This window comes from Acomys minous, assembly GCF_964271855.1.
Source record: "Acomys minous genome assembly, chromosome: 9".
NCBI lineage: Eukaryota > Metazoa > Chordata > Mammalia > Rodentia > Muridae > Acomys > Acomys minous.
Genome location: NC_140490.1, coordinates 63,268,674 through 63,295,163, shown reverse-complemented (window position 1 = coordinate 63,295,163; position 26,490 = coordinate 63,268,674). Strand labels below are relative to the sequence as shown.

Here is a 26,490-nt window from a genome sequence, read left to right as displayed (position 1 = left end):
GCGATCTCATAAACCCTTAGAGGGAAACCTCACTTAGAGCTGGGGAGATGGCTGAGTGGGGTTTAGTGCAAGCAAGAGGTCTTGAGTTTGAACCCCAGCACCCATAAAAGAGGCATGGCTGTGTGTTGCCTGTGATTCCAGCATCAGGAGGTGGAGACAGACAGATCCCAGGTGTTAAGTGGTAAGCTCCGGACTGAGTGAACCGAAAGTGATAGAGAAACATCTGAGGTCAAACTCTGGCCTCCAGAGGTACATGAACCCCACAACCCCATTCATATCTCCCCCCTTCTCTCCCTTCCTCCCTCCCTCCCCCCCCCCTCTCTCACACACACACACACACACACACACACAGAGGAAATACCATCTTGGACAGTTAAAATTACTGTGAATTAAAAAGAGAAAGAGAGGAGGCAGGGGAGGAGAGGAGAGAGAAGAGGGATAGAAGGGAAAGAGAAGAAAACGAGGAGAGAAGAGAAAAAGGAGAGGAAGAGAAGAGAAAGCTAAGTGTTAAGAGAATCCTGGTTCAATTCCCAGCCCCAACATGGCAGCTGGTAACACTCTCTAACTCCAGTTTCCAGGGGGATCTACTGCCCTCTTCTGGCTCCCATGGGCACTGCACACACATGATGCACAAACATACAGGACTTCTTTCTTGCACTCTACGAACTTCATCTCTTTAAGGAGTCATCTCTCAGAAAAAAACATGGGGATGGAGACCACACACTCAAACAGCCAACAGCCAAACAGGCAAAAACACCCATATACATAAAAATAAGAATTGTTTTAAGTCATCTAAAAGAACTGAGTAATAACAAACAAACAAAATGAAAGCAATAAAGAGCAACACTGAGTAAACCCTTTCCATCTGCACAAAGAGCCGGCTTTATCCACCATGCTCACCACAGCCTCTGCACCCCAAGCCCAGGGCCCAAACATAGACAACTTTGCATTCTGTTCCACAGCGACAGTTGTTCTTTGCTAAAACTTATTTATAATTTAATTCCCTAGATGGTTCTTAAAACAAGGGAAGAAATAGTTTCAAACAAAAATCATTATTTATACAGCTGGAGTTTTCATTTTTGTTAGAAAAATTAGACGGAAAAAAATGTTTGGTCAGAATTTCAGATAAGTTTTGAAGGTTTCACAAAACCTCATACTCTCTGACTCCCTCTTATACCCCCAACATCAACTAAATTCGTGATTTTGGGGGAGGGCCTTGGGGGAGGATCTCCAATGTAGAATAGCTCAATTAAAATTACAGCCTGACATTAAGTTAGTTTTTGCTTGCAAACAAGCAACTTGCCTGTGTGAGTAACAACAGGCAGCCTCTCAGGCCAGGGCCTCCACAACAGAGACCAAGAGACAGCAGGGAATCATCTAAGTTCTGCTGATTTAGGCCCAAACTCACCGGTCCATGTTACCCAGATTGGTGATATTCATAGAGTGTAATTATCAATTTTTACTCTGTGTCCAAAGCCACATAAGAGCCGTTTTAAGATGGTGACCATCGCAAAGCGTTACCAAACCATCATCTCTAGTAAGCAACATGCTGCAATTTCCACAGCATAAATGAAGTAGCTTTCATCTTCTTAATATAGTTATCAAAAATGCATATAGGCCAGGAGTGGCACACACCTTTACTCCCAGCACTTGGGAGGTAGAGATAGACTGATCTCTGAATTTGAAGCCTGTCTGGTCTACAGAGTGAGTTCCAGGGGCTACACAGAGTTCCAGGATGGCTTGAGCTACAGAGAGACACTGTTTCAAGTCACAAAACTGCACATTTGCCAAGGGAATGATGAAATATATGGACGGACAGACAGATAGACAGACAGACAGACAGACAGACAGACAGACACAGCGTAGTTTTGGTGGAACACCAAAGACGCAGAGTGAAACCTTCCTGCCTGCTTGCCACCGTTTTAAATTTTACAAAGCCTTTCGCCACTGCATGAAAGAAAGTCCATGAGCATTAGGATCCCCATTTCATGGATCAAGGAAACAGAGCCCACAGATCTATACTCAGGCAGAAGCTAATGTCAAGGCTGAAACTTGAACTCGGGGCTTAGGATCCAAGTTTGGTGCCCTTTTCCGTCGCGCCACACTGGAAGCTAACGTGAACTTAAAGCAAGTAAGACCCTATCATGTTACCCAGCCAAATCTGTGGGATTCACTATCAGGAATAGTCTTGAGTCACACATGTCATTAAATAAATCTTACAACCAAGCAGAGCTCGGGTGCAGATGACAGGACAGCGTGGGGATAACAGAAGGGCTGGCCGGCCCTGAGCAAGCCTTTTCTGCTGGACTTGTTACCAGACCAGTGTAGGGGAGAAGAGTCAGGAAATCCCCCAGTCTCTTCCCCAAGCAGGCTAAGGAAACAAAGTGGTTTTAGTTTTTCCTTTGGACATTAGAAGCTTTTGCTCCCAAGTTTCCCATTTCCCTTTGCTGAATGAAGATCTTACTTAAGGTTAGTAGAACAATCTACCAACAGCAAAGGAACAAACTACTTAAAACAACAACCACACCACCCCACAGAACTAATTTTATTGTCTTCTGTAGGGAACTGCATTGCTTCACTGTATTTCCAACCTTGACTTAGGCCACTTTTCATGCCCTGAGTGGATCAAGAGTAAGACTGGCTGCTTCTTTCTGCATCAAAAAGGGAACACCCACTTCTGAGGTTGGCGTTGTCACGTCACAATCAAACCAAGTGGAAATGACAAGTCACCATTAGAGCTGCTATCCCCGATGCTTTACCAAACCATATTGGTAAACCAACTGAGCCTTCTTTTTCTCGTCTGGGCATATGGACCGACCACCTGGCATGTGCAAGCATGCATACATGTGTGCTCCACAGAGGGCAGGGGGACCGAGCTGGACTTACAGGCACATTTACCATGCCTGGCTCTTTATGTGGATTCAAACTCAGGTCCTCACGCTGGCCCAGCAAGCACTCTCACTCACTGACCCATCTCTCCAACCCCAGAGATCAACTATTAGTTCTGAAAGATTTCCCACTCTGTAAGTAGGCAGGCCATTAGGTTTTCCCACGGCCCTTATCAGAACACAGCTGGAACTGAACAGCTTACACCATGAGCACTGTGGCTGTTCCCTTGGTCTTCATGGTCCTGTTCTTGCACGGCACACACAATGCAGCCCAGGCTGGCCTCTAACTCAGAGATCCATCTGTCTCTGCTGGGATTAAAGGCATGAATCACTGGGGCCTGGCCTGGGACTTCTAAGGGAGGGAAACAGGGCTCCTACTGTGGGAAGTCAATTAGCAGACAGGGCTGCAGCCTCTAATCAAAGCATGATCTCAAGTATGCTAAGACTGAGCATTCCTCTTAAGTCTGAAAAGTTCTCTTTTTTCTTTGAGGATGTTGGGAGGAAGCAGAAAGGCATGGAAAAACTATAATAAAACAGCAATTATTGTCATTATTATTGTTATATATCTAACAAAGAGCTCATTCTTGCCTCCCATGTCATCCTAAATATTGTCTGTCCAGCAAGACAATGCGGATCACGCCACCCCACTCTGCTTTCCCTTTATAAAAGAACTGGCTGGTAAAATCCTTTGCCTTTTTATTATCCTTTTTGTTGCTGTAACCTTGGGTTTTACTTGCTTATTTGTTTTAAGATGGGGGCTCCCCTCTCCCCTGCTCACACTAGTGAGGCAGAGGCAGGAGGATCTCTCCGTTTGAGGCCAGCCTGGTCTACAGAGTGACTTCCAAGACAGCCATGGATACACACAGAGAAACCGTGTCTCGAGAAAAAAATAGGGGTTGGGGTTGGGATGGGGTGGAGGGCCCTCTCTGCTTCCCTAGTGCTGTCCTCTGTTAGTCTTAGGTGATCTGATTTCACTATCGAGCTAAAAAACTAAATAGTAATACTCAAGCTTCTCCAACAAGAAGTCTGGGTTGGTTGGGTTTTGGTTTCTTTTTTTCTTTTTTCTTTTTTCTTTTTTTTAAAGTGGTTTTGGGCATGCTGTAACCAACCCAGGCCTCAAGCTGCTCCTCTGTAAAATGGATACACCACTTTAGACTTCAAAGAACAGCTGCTGGGAAGAGCAAATAAACCCAGAGGGACTTTGCTCAGTTCAAAGCCACACTTATCTGTAACTGGTGCCAGGGGCTCGTGCGCTCCCCCACCATGCTAACGTGCCGTCTTCTTCAGTGCCAGGGCCTGCAGCAGGTCACTCTCCAGATCCCCCACCCTTTCACCTGTCAAGCTTTCTATGAATGTGTATGAGGTTCGCTGTCACCCACAGCGCAGTCCCCAGAGTTCACTCACACCAAGGTATACAGTCGCCATAAAAAGCCTGCAGCAGTCCATGGAGTGTCAGGGTGGGGGAAGTCTCAGATACCTGAAACCCTTGTGGTCTCAAACACAGCAAAAGGAACAAGTTGCTCTCCACCCTAAGGTGCTGCAGAAGAAATCTGTGGTTTTCTCTATATTTTACAAAGGACAAGCAAGAGACTTCCAGTAACAACGAAGACTCCATGGATACACGGAGGCACTTAGTGAGAGTCTAAGACAGAGGTTGGCACAGGGGAGATGAAGTCCTATACATCTTCCTGCTGACACCATGGTATCACGGTTTCTAATTAAGCCACAAATCATCGTGTCTTCATGTTCAGAGATTCTTAGATCTCACAGATCGTCCTCCCCCTAATTACATGCATCACAAATTGTTAAGGAACCGGTCCACGGTGTCTTGGCTCCTTGTGTTAGGTTCACCAGAACTTAAGCCACGACTCCCACGTGGGCGCTCCATTTGAGAAGACAACACTGCCTCCTCACTCATGGTTATTTTCCTTTAATAAATTCTTGCTACAAGTGGACCGAGGCTGTTTTTAATTAAGGCCTTAACCAAAAGATCATCTGGAGAGCTCGGCCCCTCCCACGAAGCAGGGCAAGCCTGTTCTGACCAACTGTCCTCGATGCCTCTGCTCCTTCAAAAGCCTGGATACCCTGTGGCAGTCACGATAAGCTGAGCACCGCCCCCCCCCATCCTAACTCCATCATTATAATCCACTGGGCAACTGACACATGTGGGAGGGGCACTTCCTAGAGGGAGCCACACTAAGACATTTTAAAACGAGGGGCCAGGGCTTCTCACCCTACACAGTTCTACCACAGATTTGGGGTTCAAGTAGCTCAGGCTGGCCCTGGACTTCTGATCTTAAACTTGATCCTAAGCTATGCGCCACGGAGCCTGTTTAGGTGGTGCTGGGGATTGAACTGGGAACTTCCTGGGTGCCAGGCAGTCACTGTGGCAGTGCTATGAGTTACGTTCCAGCCCGCTCCCTTATCGCTATCTAGCAAAGCCTATGGCATTCTTCTAGGCCTTATGATTTTAACATACTGAAAAACAAAACACACCAAAGGAATGTTCCGTATGGAAACACAGCTACTTGGAGCACGGAAAAGAGAAGTGTGACACTCAAAGGTCCAGCAGGAAGTCCAAAGAACTCCTGTTGCTTCAAAATCATCAAATCGTGATGAGTATTTGCAGTCTCTGAAGACAGTGGCAACGTGCAAAATGTGACCTGAAAAGACAGCCAGGACTTGCATAGGTGAAAAGTCAATAGTCCCCTTAATTCTACTGTGGTTTATTACCTATACCCATAGCGGAAGGAAGGATAAACATCAATTACAAAGTACTTAAATGTTCAGCACAGGGAGACACACCTACAGTTCCAGCAGACGGGAAGCCGAGGCCAGAGGATGACTGAAGTCTAAGGCCACCTTGGAGTTCACATAGTGAGTTCCAGGCCAGCCACGCTGGGCTATGTGGACAGACCTTATCTCAACAACTTAAATAGGACAACAGGCTCTCTAGAATTCTGTCCCGTGATGATGTTTAAAACCTAGCCTACGGAATTCCTTCTGCGTTTCTAAAAGTCTGATTCCATTTTATTTAAGTTTTTAATGTTAAAATTTAATCGGAAATGGTTAAAATGTCATGCCAGCACCCAGTAAATAAGATTTTTCATGTTTTTGTTTCTCTTGACACACACACACTCTCTCTCTCTCTATATATATATATATTCACCCTGACTTTTATGTCAACTTGACACAAGCTAAAGACATTAGCAATGTCACCTCAATTGAGAAAATGCCTCCATATGATCCAACTAATAGGCAGTTTCTTAATTAGCGGTTAATGGAAGAGGACCCAGACAGACCATTGCGAGTAGTGGCATCCCTGGGTTGCTGGTCCTGGGCTCCATAAGAAAGCAGGCTGAATAAGCCATGATGAGCAAGCCAGCAAGCAGCACCCTTCCATGGACTTGCATGTGCTCCTGTCTCCAGGATCCTGCCATGTTTGAGTGCCTGTCCTGGCTTCCTTCAGTGGCGGACTATTATGTACAAGTATAAGCCTGGTCATGGTGTTTCATCACAGCAATAGTAATTAGCACAACATTTTATTGGTTTGTTTCCAACCGTAAATTTAAATCTTTATTTGTTTTTATGCGCACAGGTACTCTGCCCGCATGGATGCCTTCATTCGTTTAGCAAATAAATAACGGAACACTAAGTAGGTGTGTGCGAAGATAAGATTCTGACTTCAGATGGTGAATCACAGGACCGAGAGTGGTGCTGAGTGGACAGTGGCAAAAGCCCCAGTGATGACAAGCCACACTAGGGATGTTAGGCAAGGCTGCTCTGGGTAGAGGGAGCAGAGAGTGTGGTGGCCTAGGGCACGACCCCCTTGTTGGCAAGACCTACAAGGCTTTCTTGGACAACTTTGTATCACGGACCCTTTTCTCAAACACAGTTCCTTGTTCCTAACCCACCTGTTTAATATTCCCTCACAAAAGCCCCAGGTCTGTGAGGCCACAAGGGATCCTGCTCACTGCCTCTTCCATCTCTCTCACTCACCCTTCACGCCCTAGGCCATCCGCTGATATATGTGAGGGTTTCTGGGCCAACGCTGGTCCAGAAATCATCCAATTCAAGCACAACCATCACACCCCCTAACTGTTCCTTCATTTGCTCCACCTCATGGAAGCAGAGTTTCCCCTACTGTTCTAAGTTCACTGAGTCACACCCGTCTCCAGCGGCTTGTGTCCTGGAGGCACGTGCCTCATGTCACTGTCTGCTTCATTCCCAGGCCTTCTCAATCAGAGCACACGGAGCACAAGGGAGCTTGTGCAGGGCACCCAGTAAATATAAGAGCAGGTGGCTACCTGGGGGATCTTTCCTCCTAGTTCAGACTCCGCTGAAGACTCTACAGCAGGTCAATTTCAGATAGAGTAGAAAGCTTTGTGAAACCAACTCCAATCTCAAAGCCAGATAATTCCACTCAAAAGCATATACTCTAACCCTGACTGTTCTTCACGCGCATTAGGAACTGAACTGTGCCCCCAAGAAACCCATATGCTGAAGCCCTAACCCCTGTACCTCAAAATGTTAACTGCATTCAGAGACAGCGCCTTTAAGGTAATGAAGTTATAAAATAAGGTCTTTGGGGCAAGTTGTAACGCTATAAGACTGGTCTGTATGGGAAAAGATACAGTAAAGAAAAAGATGTGTACACTTGTGCCCAGCAGAGTGATGCTCTGGGGAGTGTGCAGCCAAGCCAAGAAGAGGACACAAAGCCGGCGACGCCCTGACCTTAGACTTTGGGTCTCCACAAATGCCAGAGAGTACATTTCTAGTGTTTAACTGCAAATGACCCCAGCAAGCAGGTGAATATTAGGGGTACATGGATAAGGTTGTAGAGATAGGGACAGTGGCTTAATTCTGCTAATGTTCCCCAAGTACCAGTCATTCACCCAATGGCTTCCACTCCCCCAGGGTCAGAGGCTGTTCCTGAGGCATCAACTGTCCTGACGTACAGGGTGCTATGGGCGGGCGGGCAGAGGCACCAGGAAGCTACCCGCCAGACCACTAGGCGGTCAGTACATGTGTGCCTGATGGCAGAACCATCAGCCCAGTCTCAGCTTCCACAGGACTGCCTGGAAAAAGAAGTGAACCACAAGGATATGATGTGGAACCAGAGAGAACATTCCGCCAGTAGACCACACACAGTACAGGGCCAAAACCACCTTCAAGGTCATAGAAGCTAGTAAGCTTCTTCAGCAGACTCAGTTTATGGTGTGTGTGTGTCTGTGTGTGCATATGTATGCATGTGGATGTGGAGGCCACAGGTCAACATCGGGTGTCTTTCTCAATTGCTCTCCAGCTTTCTACACACATTTTAGAATTGACTTATTCTCCGTGTACTATGACATGCATGTGAAGGACAATTCACAGGACTTGACTTGGTTTTCTCCTTCCTCCAGGTGGATCCCAGGAACCCAACTCAGGCTCGGAGGGAGGAAGTGCCTTTACATGCTGAACCACTTTGATAGCTTTCCACCTCATTATTAATTTTAAATGTTTGTGGTTGTCCTGCCTGCCTGTATGTCTGTGTACCATGTGCATGCCTGATGCCCGAGCATCCGATCCCCCGGAGCTGGAACTACAGAGTGGGTGCTGGGAATCAAACCCAGGTCTACTGGAATATCAGGCAGTGCCCTTAACCACTGAGCCATCTCTCCAGCCCCTCTTTTATTTTGAGATGGGGGTCTCATTGAGCCCGGGGAGACTGGCAGCCACTCAGCCGTTGAGTTCAAGTAACTTTTAATGGGATTATAGACATTTAGGTTTTGAGGATCCGAACTCAAATCCTCATGTGTATATAAGCGTTTTACCCGCTGAACCACCTCCCCGAATCTTAACCCACCAATGGACTTATCTTAAAATTACAAAGATGTAAAGATGTTGGTGGCAGTCTGTGACAGCTGCTTTCCTCCCACAAAGTCAGTATGGGCGTCCTTACACTGGTGAGCCTTGAAGAACACTGTGTCTCTCCATTCTCATTTTCAGTAGATCTGTCAGCTTCCCCCTGCACCCGTGTGTGTGTGTGTGTGTGTGTGTGTGTGTGTGTGTGTGTGTGTGTGTGTGTTTTCCAAAGTAAATCTCTATGCCACCAGTGACCTTTACCACTTGTTAACTGATCCACAACACTAAAATAAAATCTATTGTTCATGAGCAACATCAAGTGTTCAAGTTCTGTCTCAGTGCCTCACTGGATCTCTAGGCAATCCCTGAAACCCACGAAAAGGATTCTCCCTCTCCTGGCCAGCTTTGCCTCTGGAGCAGAGGTGAGGTTGGAACACGGTGGATGTCACAAAGGGTATGAAACATTCCCTATGAAAAGGAGAGGTGGGTCATGAGATATTAGAAGCCTGAGTGACCAAGAAGTGCTCCCTCTCTGAGGCTCTGTAGACTATGAACTGCTGCAAAAGAGGAGACTCTCTGGTGGAGCTGCCTGCAGGTTGCACAGGGAATTCTAGAGATGTCGCAGCTACTGTGACTCATCGCCCAGGCTGGGGTGGGCTCTGCAATGCTGCGACTGCCTGAGTCCCCTGGGTTCCTGAAAGTGACCTCTCACCTGTACTCCTTTAAATCGACTCAAATTGGTTCAGCAAACTAGATTTTGATGGTACTGCTTCTTCGGTTTGCCGTATCTGCTTGCCTTGAGGAGGTAGAAACATGTTCATGTCTCCCCAGGAAGTGACACCACATCAGCTTATTTGAGCTACACTGTGAGACAAACGAATGTAACTATAAAACAACTTTTGCAAATCACTTTCAGAAATTATTTCCTTCCTTGTGGTAAGTAATTACTTCTTCGAGATGTATTATTTAACACTTTTGTAAAGTACACTATCTGAGATGAAACTATGCCTGGAGATGTTAAGTATGGGCTGTAAGCTGGGTGTGGTGGCACAAGCCTGTAATCCCAGCTCTGGGGACAGAAACAGGAGGCTGGGACTTGCTGGCCAGTAAGCCTGCCTGAATTGGTTAGTTTCAGGCTTCGGGACACGTCCCACCTTAACAGTAAGACAGAGCAATGGAGGAGACACCAGACCTCAACCACTAGTCACCACAGGCAAATACGAGCACAAATACCACAACAAACATCACCCCCTTGGCCTCACCTTTCATCCCTGAATCTGTGTGGCCATGCTCGCTTCACAGGATCCCTTCCAGACGTCACCACACAGCACAGTGCTTTCTGGTGTCTCCTACTCCACCAACACCAAGCACTGTGACAGCCACTTTGGCAGTCTGACGTGTGACAGCAAAGCCAGCCATTCTTCTTCCCTTGTTCACCATTGTACAGCCAGGTAGATTGCACACTCAGCACACTGTTTCTTTGTAATTTGAGGACCTGGGGGGGGGGGGGCGGGGGGGGAGTCACCTGGCTCGAAGGAAGCATTTCACAGCTTCTCTTTGGCAAGTCTGAGTTGCCACAATTACTACTTTTATGCTTGAGGCCACTAATAAGTCATGTGGGTTTATTGAACACGAATACTGTGAAAGCAATCAATCTGCTAAGCAGGATGACACAGTAACTAATGGGTGGGTAGCTCACTGGACGACAGGATGAACTACAGCCAGATTTGCCACTTTATCATGCTTCTTATTAACAGAATACAATTTAATTTAACTCATGAACAGTGCTTGTTTCCACGACATCCCACTTAATACCCTTGGTTGACCAACGGCTGCTAAAAATTGACAAAATCAAACTGTGGCTACAAGAGACCTACTGCATTGACACTGAGGCTACGTAACTCTACTGTAGGGAGGGATCGCCCTGCCTGGATTAGGTTGTCTAAAATATAATTCCTCAACTCCACAGGTCCGATGCCAGTAGCACCTTCCAGACCCAGTTATGACGATCCAAAGTGTCTGCAGACAATGCCCATCCACCTGAGGGGCAAACCCATCCCCCGCTGAGAAACAATGGTCTGGGAAGCTACTGCGGCCTTGTATCCGCTTTAGCGAGCAAATGTTCCCAAGGTCCTACAATAATAAAAACAATACCACTGCAGTGAGGCTCAAGACATGGCTTTAGCGCCGGGCGTGGTGGCGCACGCCTTTAGTCCCAGCACTCGGGAGGCAGAGGCAGGCGGATCGCTGTGAGTTCGAGGCCAGCCTGGTCTACAGAGCGAGTCCAGGACAGCCAAGACTACACAGAGAAACCCTGTCTCAAAAGACAAAAAAAAAAAAAAAAAGACATGGCTTTAGTGTTTAGAAGTTATGTGCTATTCTTCTATAGGACCTGGGTTCAGGTCCCAGCACTGACACGGCAGCTCACAACCATGCTTATTGCCAGTTCCAAGAAATCTGACAGCCTCTGCTGGCCTCTGCACCAGTTACAAACATGGTGCACGTGCACACTCGCGAGCGCGCACGCGCGCACACACACACACACACAAAATAAATCCAAAAATAATTTAAATTAGTCAGGAGACTAATTTTGACCTCTCTTTCTCTTGCTTGCTCAACACAGCAAGAGCCAACTTTATGGATTCTTCTTTAAAAGTGTGTGTGGTTATCACGTGTGTGGCTGCACTTGTGAATGTGTGCATGCATGCTTGTAGAATCTAGAGGACACTGCAAGGTACCACAGTTCCCAGAGCTGGAATTACAAGTATGCACCACCTTGCTTGTCTTTTATATGTAAATTCGGGGGCTCCACACTCACACCCTATTTTTTTCCATTCTACCTCTACTTTCACCCCCAGGAGGGAGGTCATCAATTGTCCCCTATAGTGGAGGTGCCCAGCTCCCACAGCGACCCTGAAGTCCAAGGCCAACCTCCTTTTTGGGGACTGGGTGAGTCTACTTTCCTCACCTGCAACTTCAAAATAAGGTTTCAGGCTGGGTGTGGTGGCGCACGCCTTTAATCCCAGCACTTGGGAGGCAGAGGCAGTGGAATTGCTGTGAGTTCGAGGCCAGCCTGGTCTACAAAGCGAGTCCAGGACATTCAAGGCTAACACAGAGAACCTGTCTCGAAAAACTGAAAAAGAAAAACCTTAATAAATAAATAAATAAATAAATAAATAAATAAATAAATAAAGTTTCAGGACTTCGCGGCATCACTAATCCCGGAGGCGCTCAGCGCACTCCTGAGGGTAGGTTCTAGAGCCGAGCAGACGGAGTGGAAGGCAGCCTTAAGTCTCTCAGCCCACAGCTCCACATGTGGGTCCTGCAGCCCAAGTCTGACTGCACAGCAAACCTCACTCCTAATGCCTATGACCCAGGGCACCATTCTTCACCCTCCCAGCGTCTCAGCTCACCATCCAAGCAATGGCTGTGCACACAGTCTTGCAGGACAGAGTCCTACCTGTCACAGACCTGTGGTGTACAGAAATAGCTTCAAGAACCAAATTAACCGTTTCAAACTTAGGAGAAATGATCAACTAACTACACAGAGCTTGGCTAAGTCAATGAAGTATTGGTAAAGCATTAAATCTTGGGGTTACAAAGACTTAATGGGAGTTGGAATGTCAGTAAGAAGGGGCCACCAGGAGAGTTTGTGATGCCTCCTCTTACATAAGAGATGCCACCTGGGTGAAGTCAGTCCGTGTGTTTAGGGACTGCCAGCGCGGTGACAGCAAACACTGCTCCCAGCTTCATCACAACACAACAACAACATCCAACACTGTTTGTGCCTCATGGAGAACTGTAATTGTCAATAAGCTCCAGGTATGTTACGCCATTTCCTCCTTCAACATCTCAGCTCAGAAGCTACCGGAAGGTGGCTCGAACGCCAATCATCCAGACTCTCTGAAGAGAAAATGTCTCGCCCATCATTTCACGAAGCCACATTTAGATTCTAGGTCTAATTTCAACAGATATCAGCACAGCTTAGCTACAGTTACAGTGGACAGATCATTTGTCAAGAACGGAAAAAACCAGGATGCCAGGGCAGTTGTGTTGGGGGAAGGGATGATGGGGAAAAAAGACATGTAAAGTATTGGAAGGCCCTTGGGAGGATGGACGGCCCAGCTGGCTGAGCCCAGGTCACCATGGTGCAGCCCTGGAAGGACAACCTGTGGCCATAATGCCCATGTGAGGTTAGATGGCAATCTGACAGATACTGCCCACGGCGAGGCTGACAATGGCACAGATATCCTAGCCCCGACTGCAGACATAGCACGCTGACAACAAAATTATCCACTCATGTCATCAGTCTAGAAGGAAGCCATCTAGATTTTCATAAAATTAGGAGTGTAGTCATACAGTAAATTCAAGAAGGATTTAATTAGGAGCCGTGTTTCTATTTGTTAGGGATTGGACCTAGGGTTTTGAACATGCCAGGCCCCTAGGCGCTCTACCACTGAGCTGTGTCCCTAGCTCCTAGTACCTTCTATGATTATAAGACAAAATCATATAATATGGATTGATAAGTAAGTGAACAAAGCAGAACCATGTTTTTATAAATGCTTATGAGTTTGACTTAAATGCCTATATTTAACGGTTAATACACTACGCATTAAAGAACTTTGGATATGGGGTTGGAGAGACAGCTCAGTGGGTAAAAGCGCCAACTCTGACACGGTGAAAACTGAGTTCAAATCCCCTGGTAAAGCTGGACCTTAACGTGTGTGTGTGTGTGTGTGTGTGTGTGTGTGTGTGTGTGTACCCAACCCCTATGGTGAGACGGAGACAAAGAAAGGAAAATCCCTAGAAGTTCTTACAAGAACCCACGACATGAGCATCTGTACACAGGTACACACACAGGTGTACACACACAGGTGTACACACACACACACACACACACACACACACACACACGATTTCTGGGGGTGGGGAGGAAGACAAGCAAACTTGAACTTTAGCCCACATGCACACCAAATGTCTCACCATTTCCGTTCTGGGGCATGATGTTTCAGCAGTTATTCTGCTAGATATCTTAAATCATAATTCAAATGGACTCATGGTCACCGGCCTCTGGGTCCATTTTACACACACAATCAATACATTACTACTAATAAATAGGATTACTGTGAAGTCTGATGGGAGCTCACTGGGCCTTGTTAGTCAGCTTCAAAGAGTCCCCAAAGAAAATCACTTTCCTGATGTTCACCCAAGAAGAACCCCCGGAAAACACCAAAGAGAATAATACTCAAGGGGCCACCCTACCTGGCGAGATGGGAGGCTTCCCTCATACTCAAACGGAAGCCAGATAGCTATGAATGGGGCCCAACACATGATTACTTGGAAATCTCACATCATGCGCCTAATGGAGCTCACCTCCCAGCCTTCCAATGTCCGCCTCCTTTTCCCCAAACTCCACTCCCAAAGTCCATTTTGTGTGCTCTCTATATTAAATGGAGTATGGTCAAATTCCAAGTGGCCAGCCCCCAAAGAGAAATCTTTCCCTGCCTGTTATCAGCATCAGAAGCATCACAAAGCATCACCAAGAGAGAGCCATGGTGTGGCAGCCACCACTACAGTGCTCTAGGCCAGTGAGGGGTGGGGCCAACTCTCCCTCAAGAGGCAGGCTGGTTCTTCCACAAGCTCCCCCACCTCCACAGGGATCCATATGGGCTTTGGTGGTACTGTGATGAATCGTAATGTAAATATCTTTGTTTTCAGATGGTCTTCAGCGACCCCTGTGAAAGGGTCATTCGACCCCTGGGTTGAGAACCACTACTCTGCCTTGTTCAGCGGGTACAGACAGGAGAAAGGTCTCCATGTGGTTAGTGCAGATGCATTTAAAAGTGTATCATAGCTTTGGTTGAACAGACAGGCTGAGGAGCTGTGGACATGGGAGTCTGTCTTCTAAACCACAGACTCACCACTCTTAAGAGAACTGGGGAACAGAGGGCGCGTTAAACAGTGGCATACAAAGCACCTGGTAACTCAGGTTAAGCAAAATAACACGAAGGTCATAGGGGACTTAAAAAGGGGGAAGTAAATGTCAAAACAGAGAAGGGAGAAAGGTTAATGATAATGCATGTGCCCTCTGGTCCCAAGACACACATAAATACACATTTGCGTACACACACAAACACACACACACATGATGTTGTTTAGTTAATGGCACCACTTATAAACACTGCTGCCCTAAATTTCTAACAAAGCTGAAAAATTCCTATCTAGTGACACAGTGGCTGTCCTAACATGTCAGCACACGTGCTACTCCTGTGATGGCGGTAGTGACATTGATATAAATAAATAAATAAATAAATAAATAAATAAATAAAACAAAAACATGTTATCAGTCCACAACAGCAGAAATAGTTGCAAAATTGTGGACACACATTAATATTTTGTTTTTGTTTGTTGGATTTTGGAGACAGGATTTCTCTGTGTAGCCTTGGCTCTCTGGACTCCTTTTGTAGACCAGGCCTCAAACTCACAGCGATCCGTCTGCCTCGGCTTCCTGAGCGCTAAGACACATAATATTTGATAACAAAAATAGATTTTTCATTTAATACTTAATATTTACTATATTATACTATGTGTGTGTGTGTGTCTTCATGTGTGAGGATACATGTGAAAACCAGGTCAACCTCCAGGATTTCCCCATCATGTCTTTTGAGACAAGGTTTTGCACTGGTACCAGGGGCTGGCTCTCTGATTATGCCCGGCTGAGTTACAGCCCCCTATAATTACGCCTCTTATGGCCTATTTACATGGTGACCAAGGCCTTTGACTGATTAAAAAGGCCAGACCTAGTGATGGTCTTGTGCCCTCCACATTTGTTAAGGACACACTCAGTAATGTCCAGCAATGGCAGGATCACCCAATGACACACATCACAATGTTCAATAGCAGTGACAGAAGTGGGAGAGGTGGCAGCAGTGTTAGTTTGTGCTGTATGCGATGAATGACAGAGTCCTCATTAGTCATCGATGAAGGGCTATGTGTGGCTATCCAATGTAGCACTATTTAAAGTAGTAAGAGCTAGAATCAAAACTAAAAGACGTCGAGTGGGAATAACCAATGAGTGGCCATCGAAGAATAACAAACATCAGTATACGCTCATGAGGAGAGACGTCTAACTATGTGGAGTAAAATTTACAAGCCGGTTTATATTCCTTTTGCTTCTTAAAATCAGTTGTACTTTTATATAAAATATGAATTTGCAAATGGATATGAAATGGAAAGACCAACATCCTATAGTGGTTGCCTCCGGGAAAGAAGGACTAGGGGTATTTAAAATTTCACCCCACTCTCTATTTTATTTTAAAAAAAGATCATGTCCTAAAACTCAGAGTCAATGCTCCCTATCAGAGTGATGGGGATGTGTCCCTGTGTTCCTTGGACAACTGGCAATACTTCCTCTAAGGGCTACTCTAGAAAGGAGCCATCACAGCAGGACAATACTAATGGGACTGTTCAACTAGTTTATTCTTCCTCTGATAAGCATGAAAATATCTGTAATTGTCCACTTGGCAGCATTATTTCCTAAGGTAAATTAATAAGTATGTATTCCAGGTTTATCGGCCTTTGAAACTCTGATTTACACAAAGCTATCTCCAAGAGTGATAAACATCACTCTTAAGCCAGTAATGTGGGAGTAGCACCTCGCCCAACAGAGATCACTTGCAAGCGGGTTCAAAGATTGCAGTAGACCGCCTTTCTTAAAAGGACAGCCAAGAGGTGGCATTTTCACAGTATTGCTCATATATCAGAAGAAATGAAAGCAAGACTCCAGCCAGTGAGAGGGCCCAGCAAGGTAAAGTGCCTAACACCCTGAGTTTTATCCCCCAGATCAACAAGATGAGTACAACACCCCCTCCCGCCAAGTCACCCTCCAACACCCCTCACACACATACAGCAACTAGACTGATGTACTCGACTCAAGAATCCACCCCTTTATGGGCTGGAGAGATGGCCCAGCAGTTAGGAGCACTGACTGCTCTTCCAGAGGTCATGAGTTCAATTTCCAGCAACCACATAGTGGCTCACAACCATCTATGAGGTGATCTGATGCCCTCTTCTGGCCTACAGGTGTACATGCAGGCAGAGCATTGTATACATAATAAAGAATTCACCCCTAGCAGATATTTATGAAACTCACTCACACTAAGAAAGTATGGCAAACTGAAAAGCCAAGGAGAGAAGCTGACCCTTACACGCTGCAACAAGACAGGAAGCAAGAAATGAATACCACCTGGCTTCCTTTCATGGCCCCTGTAGTAAAACCAACCACAAATGGCAAGCTCCAAACTACTGCCATGGCCAGAAGTTATTTGAGTGCAAGGTACACAGAAAAAGAGGAAATGCCACCAGCAGAGAGACCATTTTTAGAAAAATGAGACACACCTGGGTCATGAACATCTTTCCTATCCATGGCCAAGGCTGTCTCTGTTCGCACAGGGTTCCAAACACACTGCCTCCATGTTAAAGGAATGGATGTTATAGGAAAAAAGATTTGTATTCCAGGGTACCTTCCACTAGAAAGGTAGGAAGTGGCCAGTTTGGGTCTAACGTTCCAGGCAAACAAGCTATGGTGTTTTAAATTTAAACTTTAAATAAATACCAATTAAACGATGGCTGTGGAACAGACAGATCAGCTTTAATTTATATTTGAGGCTAGAAGAAGGTAAAGTATTTCTGCCAATCAGATTTGGCCTTTCTACAACAAACAAAAAACATAAAACACCTCATCACAAGTACACACACACACACACACACACACATCAAGGACCACTCCTTTCTCTAAAAAGTTTTTAATTTTTTCCCTTTTGTGGCATTGGAGGTAGGAATTAGGGCTTTGTACAAGCTATATAAGCACCCCACCACTGAACTATAGCTCCAGCCTTTTTCTTTCTTTCTTTACAAAATAAAAGTTTTAGCAAATCAAAACTTTAGGCTCTATGCTTCTTGTTCTAATTTATATGGTAGTAATACACATACAGGCGGTGGTGCTTACTTAACGCCTTGGTTTTTCTACTGAGCTGGGACGGGACATTTATCGTGCGGCTACTCTATGCCTGGTTCCCAGCTGGACGTTTTCCCATGGTCTACCATTTCATTACTCCTCACGATAGCTTTAAATACTCAGACTACCAAACATGTAAGGAGAGCCACCATTCCATTTCCAAATAAGCCTTGTGTGCTTGGCTGGCAATTTGATTACACATATAAAGATTTTTAATGGGAGCAGATAAAAGGACAGCTAAGAAATTAAAATAAGAAAAACAATGTCAAACAAAGATACTGAGAGTGGCTCGGCAGCAGGCCATAGTGGGTACAGGCCTGCAACTATCACTTAGGAGACAGATGCAGCAGCTCAAGGTCATCCTTGGCCATGTATTATGTTCAAGGATAGCCTAGGCTACATTAAGCTTTATCTCCAAATTAAAAGAAAAGAAGTCTCCAGAGAACAGAAGTACTTTGGTGTTTACTGATGAAGAGCCAATGAAAGACCAAGAATTCCCCGTTAGCTGGGACGCTACCAGTCTATACCACTTAAAGCATGGGTAGTCCACACAAAGAAGAGACAACAAAGTGTCGCCATCTTGAATTACCTTGACAAACCCAGGTTTGTAAACGCTGATGCTGGAGTCACCACATGAGCCACACTTATTTGATATCACAGAACACTGCAGCTCAATCAAAGCCTTGGGTCCTCCCCAGACTCTTATCCACAAGCACTGACTCTCACACTGGTCTGCAAATAACTTCCTGGCCTCTACATCCAAATTTGACTCAGTAGGTCTTGGGGTCCTGTATGAACATATTCCCAAGAAGCTCTTTTTTTTTTTTAAAGATTTATTTTATTTATTGTATATGAGTGTTTTATCTGCCAAAGAATGCATCATCAGATCACATTATAGATGGTTGTGAGCGACCATGTGGCTACTGGGACTTGAACTCAAGACTTCTGGAAGAGCAGGCGGTGCTCTTAACCACTAAGCCATCTCTCCAGCCTCCCAAGAAGCTCTTAAGTGGTTAACACTCGCTTATGGCCCCTCATCATGAGCCCCAATTCATGAAAAGCATCAGAAATGGTAATAGAATGGGGTATTTATTACAGGGTAATTTTTTCCCCATTAGTTATAAGGCCACATAGGATAAGGAATTCTGTGGTACTATTGTTCCTAACAGCAGGTGCCACACTGGTCACTTTGTGTATTTCTGCCAATTAAGCTAAATGACTCGGTGATCCCAGTGGCTGACACTGCCACCTAGGGAAGGTACACATGAAGAGTTGCGGCAAAAGCTGCTAACTGCTCCATTGCCCTGAATAACAGTTACAATCCAGGTGATGGAGACAAGGCAGAGCGGCAGCCCGACCTTGTTGTGACTGCTTGCTATCCTTAGAAGAACGTTGGGAGGCAGGAACTAGACGTTTTCTCAGGTAACAGGGAGGAGATAGGCCACAGAGGGAAGACAATATGCCCAAACTATCCAACTGTGAGGTGGAAGACTGAGGTTAAAAACCAAGTTACTTCTCCAAACTGCAGACTTTGAGCCTTTCTTTTCCGAGTTGTGGAGAGGCTCTTTACAGCACATTAATATTATGCGGGTCATAAAACAGAGCTTCAAGACAGCTACACAAAGCACTGTCTACCAAGAGTGGGAGCAGGAAGCTATAGCTGTGGTCTGCACAGGGTGGCTGGGCACTTCAAAGTGAAAATTCAGGATGAGGGACCACTTGCTTGCAAATTTATGCCTTTTAAAATATTAAAATTACATGTATACACATGTGCACGCGCTCACACACACACACAGAGTACATAAGATACATATATACGGTTAGGTCCAGGAAGAGGTGGTAAAATGCTTACTACACAAGGCTGACGATAAGCCATGTTTAAGAAAGGTAGGTGTGGCAGTGCATGCTTGTTACCCTAGCCTAGCCTAGGGAGCAGACACAGGTAGATGCCTGAGGCATAACAGCCAGGGCAGCCTGCTTAGCAAGTTTCTGGCCAATGAGTGACCCGATCTTTAGATTTTAGGAAGATGATGCCCGAGGGAAAACATCTGAGTTTGTCTCTGCCTTCCACATGCACATGTGCACACATCTATACACTTACAAAAATACTTGTAGGATATATAAGAGGTGCACGTTATGATCCCTGGAACTCCCCTTTCTTCAGAGTCTAGTACAGTTGTTCTCAATCACTGATGGGTTTGCTCCCAGGACAGTTAACATCTGGAACCAACATGCATTGTGGCATCTGCCAGGATGCTACTGGCATCTGCAAGCATGGAGGCCAGATGTACTAGGTACTCTAAATGCATAGGACTGTTGCCCTCAACAAAAAAAGTATCTGGCCATTTAAAATGGTAAAACAGGGTTAAGAGCTTGCTCTATTTTAAACCTTTCCAAGGCTGCTTTGTTGTGCCCCCTGGGCCTCCAAGTCCAGATGCCTAAGAAACATCACTGACCTTTTCCTCACTACCTTGTACATTATCTCCATCATTGGAGAACTCCAGTCCTGTCTACCGAGGCACTCCTGGAGGGCCACAAAGACAAACTCATCAACTCGAGCCCCCCAGAGTACCAGGACATACACACACACCAAAAAAGGGGAGTGCTCAATGAAGTACTGTTCAGAGCTTGTTTTCCTAAAAGTTAGAACAAAAGTGGACACTTCCTACTTTGGGGAACGAAGGGTACCCTGAGATACAAATCTTGCTTCCTATAAACAGCATCTCACTTAGTCCTGCCGACCAGCCAAGGAGACTGAATCACTATTTTAGGTAAGTGTGTCTCACCAATATAACTGGTCAAAGGCCACATGCTGGTAAGTGGGAAAGAATGTTTCGTCACGTCTCACGCGCCTTCCATACCCCACTACTGTGTCGTGGGTCTCCAGGGCTGAATTCTCACTTTAAAGACTATTACCAGAAACAGGGTGACAGAGTGGTACTGAAAACCTTAGGACATGGTAAGTGTGACTGTTACACACTTTGCTACCCAATATAGCAACAACAACACAACAACAAATCAGTCAGTTCAAGAAGTGCTGCAAACAGCCTTCAACATGGTTAATATGAACAAAATTATAGGTGTTTATAATCTATTTGGCTGTGTCCTCTGAAACACCCTCATCATTTAAAAATTTTAATCTGATACAGCATTAGGAGAACAGTTTCAAGACTTTTTTTTTCCTTATTAGCAAAATCAAAAAGAGCACAGCGAATTAAGAAGAAAGGGGCCACGCTGGTCTCAGACATAATTACACGACCTGTCCTTACACGTGGCAATCCCCTGCTGCTCCTGTGCTTTGTGACACAGCAAAACCTGGACTCTCTGTCAGAGCTGAGGAGCCAGGCACAGACCTGGTAAGTAGTGTCATAAATAACACCTGATGGTTTCTCTCTGTGAGTCATGTCAGTTATCGATTCCCCCCACACCCCCAACTCTGCCTGATGAGTCTGTCGTCTTCCTATTACAGAGGGAGGAGCCACAGGACGGCAGGTTTCTGTGCTACTAGACCTGTGTGCTTTTCCCTCCAAAAACTAGAAAGACTAGTTTTTGGCCTGTGGTTTCTGAAGGAGCCCCCAGGCCCTTAGAAAGCCCATAATAAACACCCCTCCCCAGCAGCACCCAGTGTCCCCTCCACGCAACACGTCCATGCCCACACAATTAGGGTCGTGCTAAGCCTCAACTACTCTCCAGCTTCTGGAGTTAAGCATCTTGAGTCAAGTATCTAGTAATCTGCCTGCCCCTTCCCATCTTTCTTCAAGTCACGTCGCGTCCTCGAAGACACGCCCTAGCTCTCTTCCAATTCTAAGCCAGTTTCTTCCCCATTTGGTCATCTGTTCCTGGAGACCAGACCAACAGAACAGAAAGCCTGCAATTAGACTAAACCACCCAAGGCAGGACAGCCAGGTGGCGCCGGTGCCTGAACGCAGCAAATTTTCTCGTTTTCACCTCCCAAACTTAGATCCTCAGTGATTTGGGAGACTCCTGCTTGTATCATCTCTGGGTTGTATGTGATTTGTATATTCGAGTGGGTGCATGCGAGTGGGTGCATGTAGAAGCCAAAGAATGATGTTCACTGTCTTCCTTGATCACTCTCCATTTTATTTTCCTCCTCCTCCTCCTCCTCCTCCTCCTCCACTTTCAGACAAGATCTCACTGCGTAGCTCTGGCGGGTCTGGAACTCAGGGATCTGCCTGCCTCTCCCTTCTGTGTGCTGGGATGAAGGCATGCGACACCATGCCCAGCTCCATCTTATTTTTTGAGACAGTGTCTCTCACGGAGCCTGAAATTCACCAACTGCTGGGCAATGAACTCCAGGGATCAGCGTCCACGGTTGTCCGCCTCTCCAGAGACGGGATTCACACACTGGCACCCTTCAGGTTTTGCATAACTTATGTTTGGATCGTCTGCCTTACAGTAACCTAGAAATCCAGAAGCTGGTACTGACAGTGGGCACGAAGGACTTCAGGTCTGCTCCTCTCTACAATGGAAGACGGGTTGAGCATCAAATATTCTACACAAGATTCTTGCCTGCTGGAGAATCTTAACCTGTATTCTTGGCTGCCCACGTATTTCACAAGATCAGATGTCACACTTCCGACTAAGGACAGGGCTGGAACCTGGAACAAATGCTTCAGGCTAATCTTACTGCAGGTTGGACATCCTTAATCTGAAAATATGAAAGACTTTAAGAATCTGAAACCTTCTGAGTGCCAACATGTCTCCACAAGTGGAAAATTCCACATCGAAAAATGGTACCCTACACAAAATCAGAAGCAATGAATAAAATGACCTTAAAACCGTGTTGGCGGCCCAAATTAACTTGTGCTTAGACCAGGAGTGTCACCCCTACGATTATCTCATTAGCTATATGCAAATAGCACTGTATCAGAAATAAACAAGCAAACGAACAGCAGCCTGCGAGGTGTGGTGTTTTCCTGTAATCCCAGCACTTGGGAGGCAGAGGCAAGCGGATTGCTGTGAGTTCAAGGCTAGCCTGGTCTACAAAGGGAGTTCCAGGATGGCCAGGGCTGCACAGAGAAATCTTGTCTCAAAAGACCAAAACAAAGACAAAAACAAAAACGAGAGTTAGGGCCATCCTCAATTACATAGTTATGTGAAGGCTGGCCTAAGCAGTAAGTGGTTGTCTTAAAGTCCCAGAGAGAAACACTTCTTGTCCCAACTCCTTTGAATAAAGGTTATTCAACCTACATCAGGTAAGAGAGTAACTTCTTTCCTGTGAGCAGGTATTCTGGGTTCCCATTTACTTAGCCCAGTGCCAGGCCACAGAGGGTAAAGAGGCAATAAGCTGAGACTCTGGAGCCAGGCTCCTTGGGTTTAATTTTGGTTGTCCCACTTATTATCAGGGCCCTAAGCCAGCCCCTTATCCCTGGCAGCCTGCGTGTGTCCTCCTGTGTGGAACAAGGCAGGTAATAGCACACAGTTCACAGGTTGCCATGCAGCTAATGTGCTAAAGTGAGGAAGGCCCTCAGTCTAGTGCCCTTGATACCCACAGGCACTCCATAACACTGCCTATTATTATCCCATAGACTGTCGACTACAGAGTGGCAGCCCTTAAGCCAAATCTGGCCTAGAGACCTAGTTTGTTTGGCCTTCACATTTTCCTTTTCAACCAAACCAATATTTAAAAACTGGTAGATTTTCAGACTAGGTTGGATATCTGGCAACACACAGGAATACCCTGGCCTCTGACATCCACAGCCAAAGGCCAGGGACCTAGACACCCACCTTTCTCTTCAAGGAGAGCTCTGCCCCCCAACTCACCCCACCTCCCAATTTGTCCCTTCCCTCGCCTGCTCATTAAAGCAACAACCCCTATTCTAGACCAGTTTTGTTGAAAGAGGGTTTAGCCTAGAACTCAGCAATTCTCCTAAGCACGTCTGGACCAATTCTAACATACCCACTGACTCCTTACTGCTCATACTGACGCCAGGCCAACTGGTGACCCTCATGATAACCAACTTCCTGCTTCCCTACCATGGGTTCAAGTCTCCTCGGTTTGGCAAAGAATGTTCAATGGGCAGCACATACTGACACTGTCTGGGGCATTAAAGAAAATACACATCTGTATCTCACCCCCAGAGATTGCTAGTCGGGGTAGGGCCCAGATATCTGTGATGTTTAGTGTCCCGGGAGACACTTTTTTTTTAAAAAAGACAGGGTCTCAAATAGCCTCTGTGGCCTTGAATATAACTTATAGCCCAGGTATTTATCTTCCTGCCTCCACTATCCAAATGAAGGTATTTAAATGTGTGCTACCATTCTGTGTGCCAGAGTTCATACAACAACACTTCAAGGTGCACAGAGATGTGCTCTGAGACCAGCCATTGCAGGAACCATGGCCTCTGGTTCTGGAAGCCCAGCGGAGTCTAGTGACCGGAGAGCCTCTGGTTCTGACGTCATTCTCTCCTCTGGGACTTCCTGTCTGCATCATAAAAAGGACCAGGAGTCCTATTTTCTTCCCACCTCTTGTTTAGTATTGCCTGCAGATGGACTTGTAATTAAAGCCTGTCTCCCCAGACTACAAACTCAACAGTGAGCAGGTCCCGCCATCACCTTCTTTCCTATCCCCAACAGGGCTAACAGGGTGACAAGTGCATTGAAGGTGTCTAATGAAAATGGTTTATTCTGCAATCCTAAAGGCCTTGCAGAGAACACACAGAGAACCAGCTACGCTGATCTCTGGGCGGGGAAGGTTTGGTAAAAGCCAGAGAAAACGAGGGAGTCTATGATGTGCCAGAGAAAGCCCAAAGGCACATAGAGATAGATGTGATCCAAGATTTGGGAGTCTGGGAGTCAGGGAGTCTGCTGGAACTTTCTTTATTTAGGTGAGCCTGGGAGCACTAATGAGAAAAGAGCAGAGCAACAAAAGGAAAAAGACCTTAGGGCAACGAACGCTCCAGAAGGCAACCTATGTCCACCCTAAACACCCTCCGGGGGCAGCAGGCAGAGGCAGGGAAAACAAGGCAGGAAGAGTCAAGGATATTTATCCCAAAGCCAGGGCACCAGCTGCAAGCCATTTGGTTGGAAGGAGCTTCTCAAGGCTGCACGGTCTGACCCTAAAGAGGCGGAGGGAGTAGAGAGAACACAAGGACTGTGAAACGTGGAAGAGAGAGGAGTGTGGTTGCTCCTATCTGTGATCTCAGTGGTGGGGAGGAGCAAGAGTTAAGAGCAGTCACCCCTAGATAAAGAACTGGAGGCCACCATGAGCTTCATGAGACCGTCTCAAAAAACAAAACCAAATACAAGAGAGAGGGGGGAAAAGGGGGATCAGCGGGAGATTTAAACGAGAGAGATGAGGAAAACCAGCTCGGTGGGAGGTTTAGAGGCCTCTAGTGAGCAAGACACGTTCCTGGCCGTCATACACATACCCAAGGCGCCTCCAAGTTAAATAGGGTTTAGCATCCAATTTCGGAACATAGTCTTAAACCATGGCTTACTGTACAGACATGAAATTATGTTAACAGTCCAATTTGCATTCCTCGTGCCATTTCACGAGCACGTTCCATTAGAGAAATAAAGGTTTTATTCATACCACTAGTACTGCTGATTGTACTATGACAATAAAAAAAACGTATTCTTCTGCTTCTTCTTCCAAGTCAATGGGCAGCTTAGAAAGAGGTAACCAAGGCCAGGGGGCCCAGTGACTGCACTAGGCAGCAGACACTCCAGGATGCGCTCCTCCCCCTCCCAGGCATCATCTGTCTCACAGGTGCGAATGGTTACGAAATGAACACCAATGGGTAGTGAAAGACAGAAAACCGTGGTGCAACTACACATCTGTGGGACACTGGCTTCCGTGCTTCCCAGACATCAACTCATCTCACCTTCCTCCTCCTCCTCCTCCTGAGTACCCCCCTCACCCCCCAGGAAGATTAAGAAAGGAAGAGGGTGAGGCTTTTGCCCAAGTCATACATCTGGTAAGCAAGGGCAGAAAAGGAACCCAGGCACTCCAGCCCCAACGACTTACCTTCATACCTACTTGTCTCTCATGCTGCCTTTTTTTGGGGGGGCGGGGCAGGAGGAGGTGTGCATTTTATACTCAATCCGCCATGTCTGGACAGTGATGCTGAATCCAGAAGGGCAGAAGTGATGCTGCAAGTAAAACTGGAGGCCGCTGTTCCAGTTATGTCTTCCCATACAGACCCTGTGTTCACTGCCTACATCCGGGAGTCCATAGCCACATGCAACTGGATCATCGGACTAGGACAGGATGGAGCCCTCCTGAGCAGTCATCCTGAAGCATGTTAGAAGAGCCACTGGGCAGACAGGCGGGAGCTGGCAGGGAAGGCCAAGGGCATTCGCCTCCTCCAGCCATCAAATGTACTTCCAGAGGAACTCAGTCCCACTGATAACGGGCTCTCTCATCAATTGCTACTCACGGCTCATAGGAAGTCAGCCCTGGCTGGTGGATTACAGATAAACAGATACCCCTGTCCCAGGGCTTGGCTGAGAGCTGCAACCATGTTGGATTATATTTCACTTTCCGGCTTCAGAGCTTGAAGCAATTCTATTTTTAAGCCTTCGCAGTTCCACAAGTAAAATAAGGTCATTTTAAGGAAATGAGCTTTGGCTTTAGACAACTTCCTCTGAAAGAGTTAACTGATCGGTGGCTTTGACGCATCAGAAATCTTCCTGGTGCTAACCACAGAGGAAGAGCCTCTTGGTCAATGGTGCAATGCAAAGGCCCAGGGAACCCTGCAAACCATGACTGTCACT

The 26,490-nt window shown here is 46.3% G+C and overlaps 1 protein-coding gene and 1 long non-coding RNA gene across 7 annotated transcripts in view; one reads left to right on the top strand and one right to left on the bottom strand.

Moving 5' to 3' along the window:
• E2F3 (E2F transcription factor 3) overlaps positions 1-26,490 on the bottom strand; it is an 80,369-nt gene that overhangs the window by 46,037 nt on the left and 7,842 nt on the right. The window lies entirely within an intron of this gene.
• On the top strand, positions 8,017-25,316 carry LOC311604287. 3 transcript variants are annotated; one of them, XR_014781429.1, is made up of 6 exons: positions 8,017-9,671; positions 11,594-11,684; positions 14,454-14,556; positions 16,302-16,542; positions 20,942-21,107; positions 22,169-25,316. It is a non-coding gene; the product is annotated as an uncharacterized lncRNA (long non-coding RNA). The 3 variants fall into 3 exon arrangements; XR_014781430.1 differs by having other exon boundaries at positions 14,454-16,542; XR_014781428.1 differs by lacking the exons at positions 14,454-14,556; positions 16,302-16,542; positions 20,942-21,107.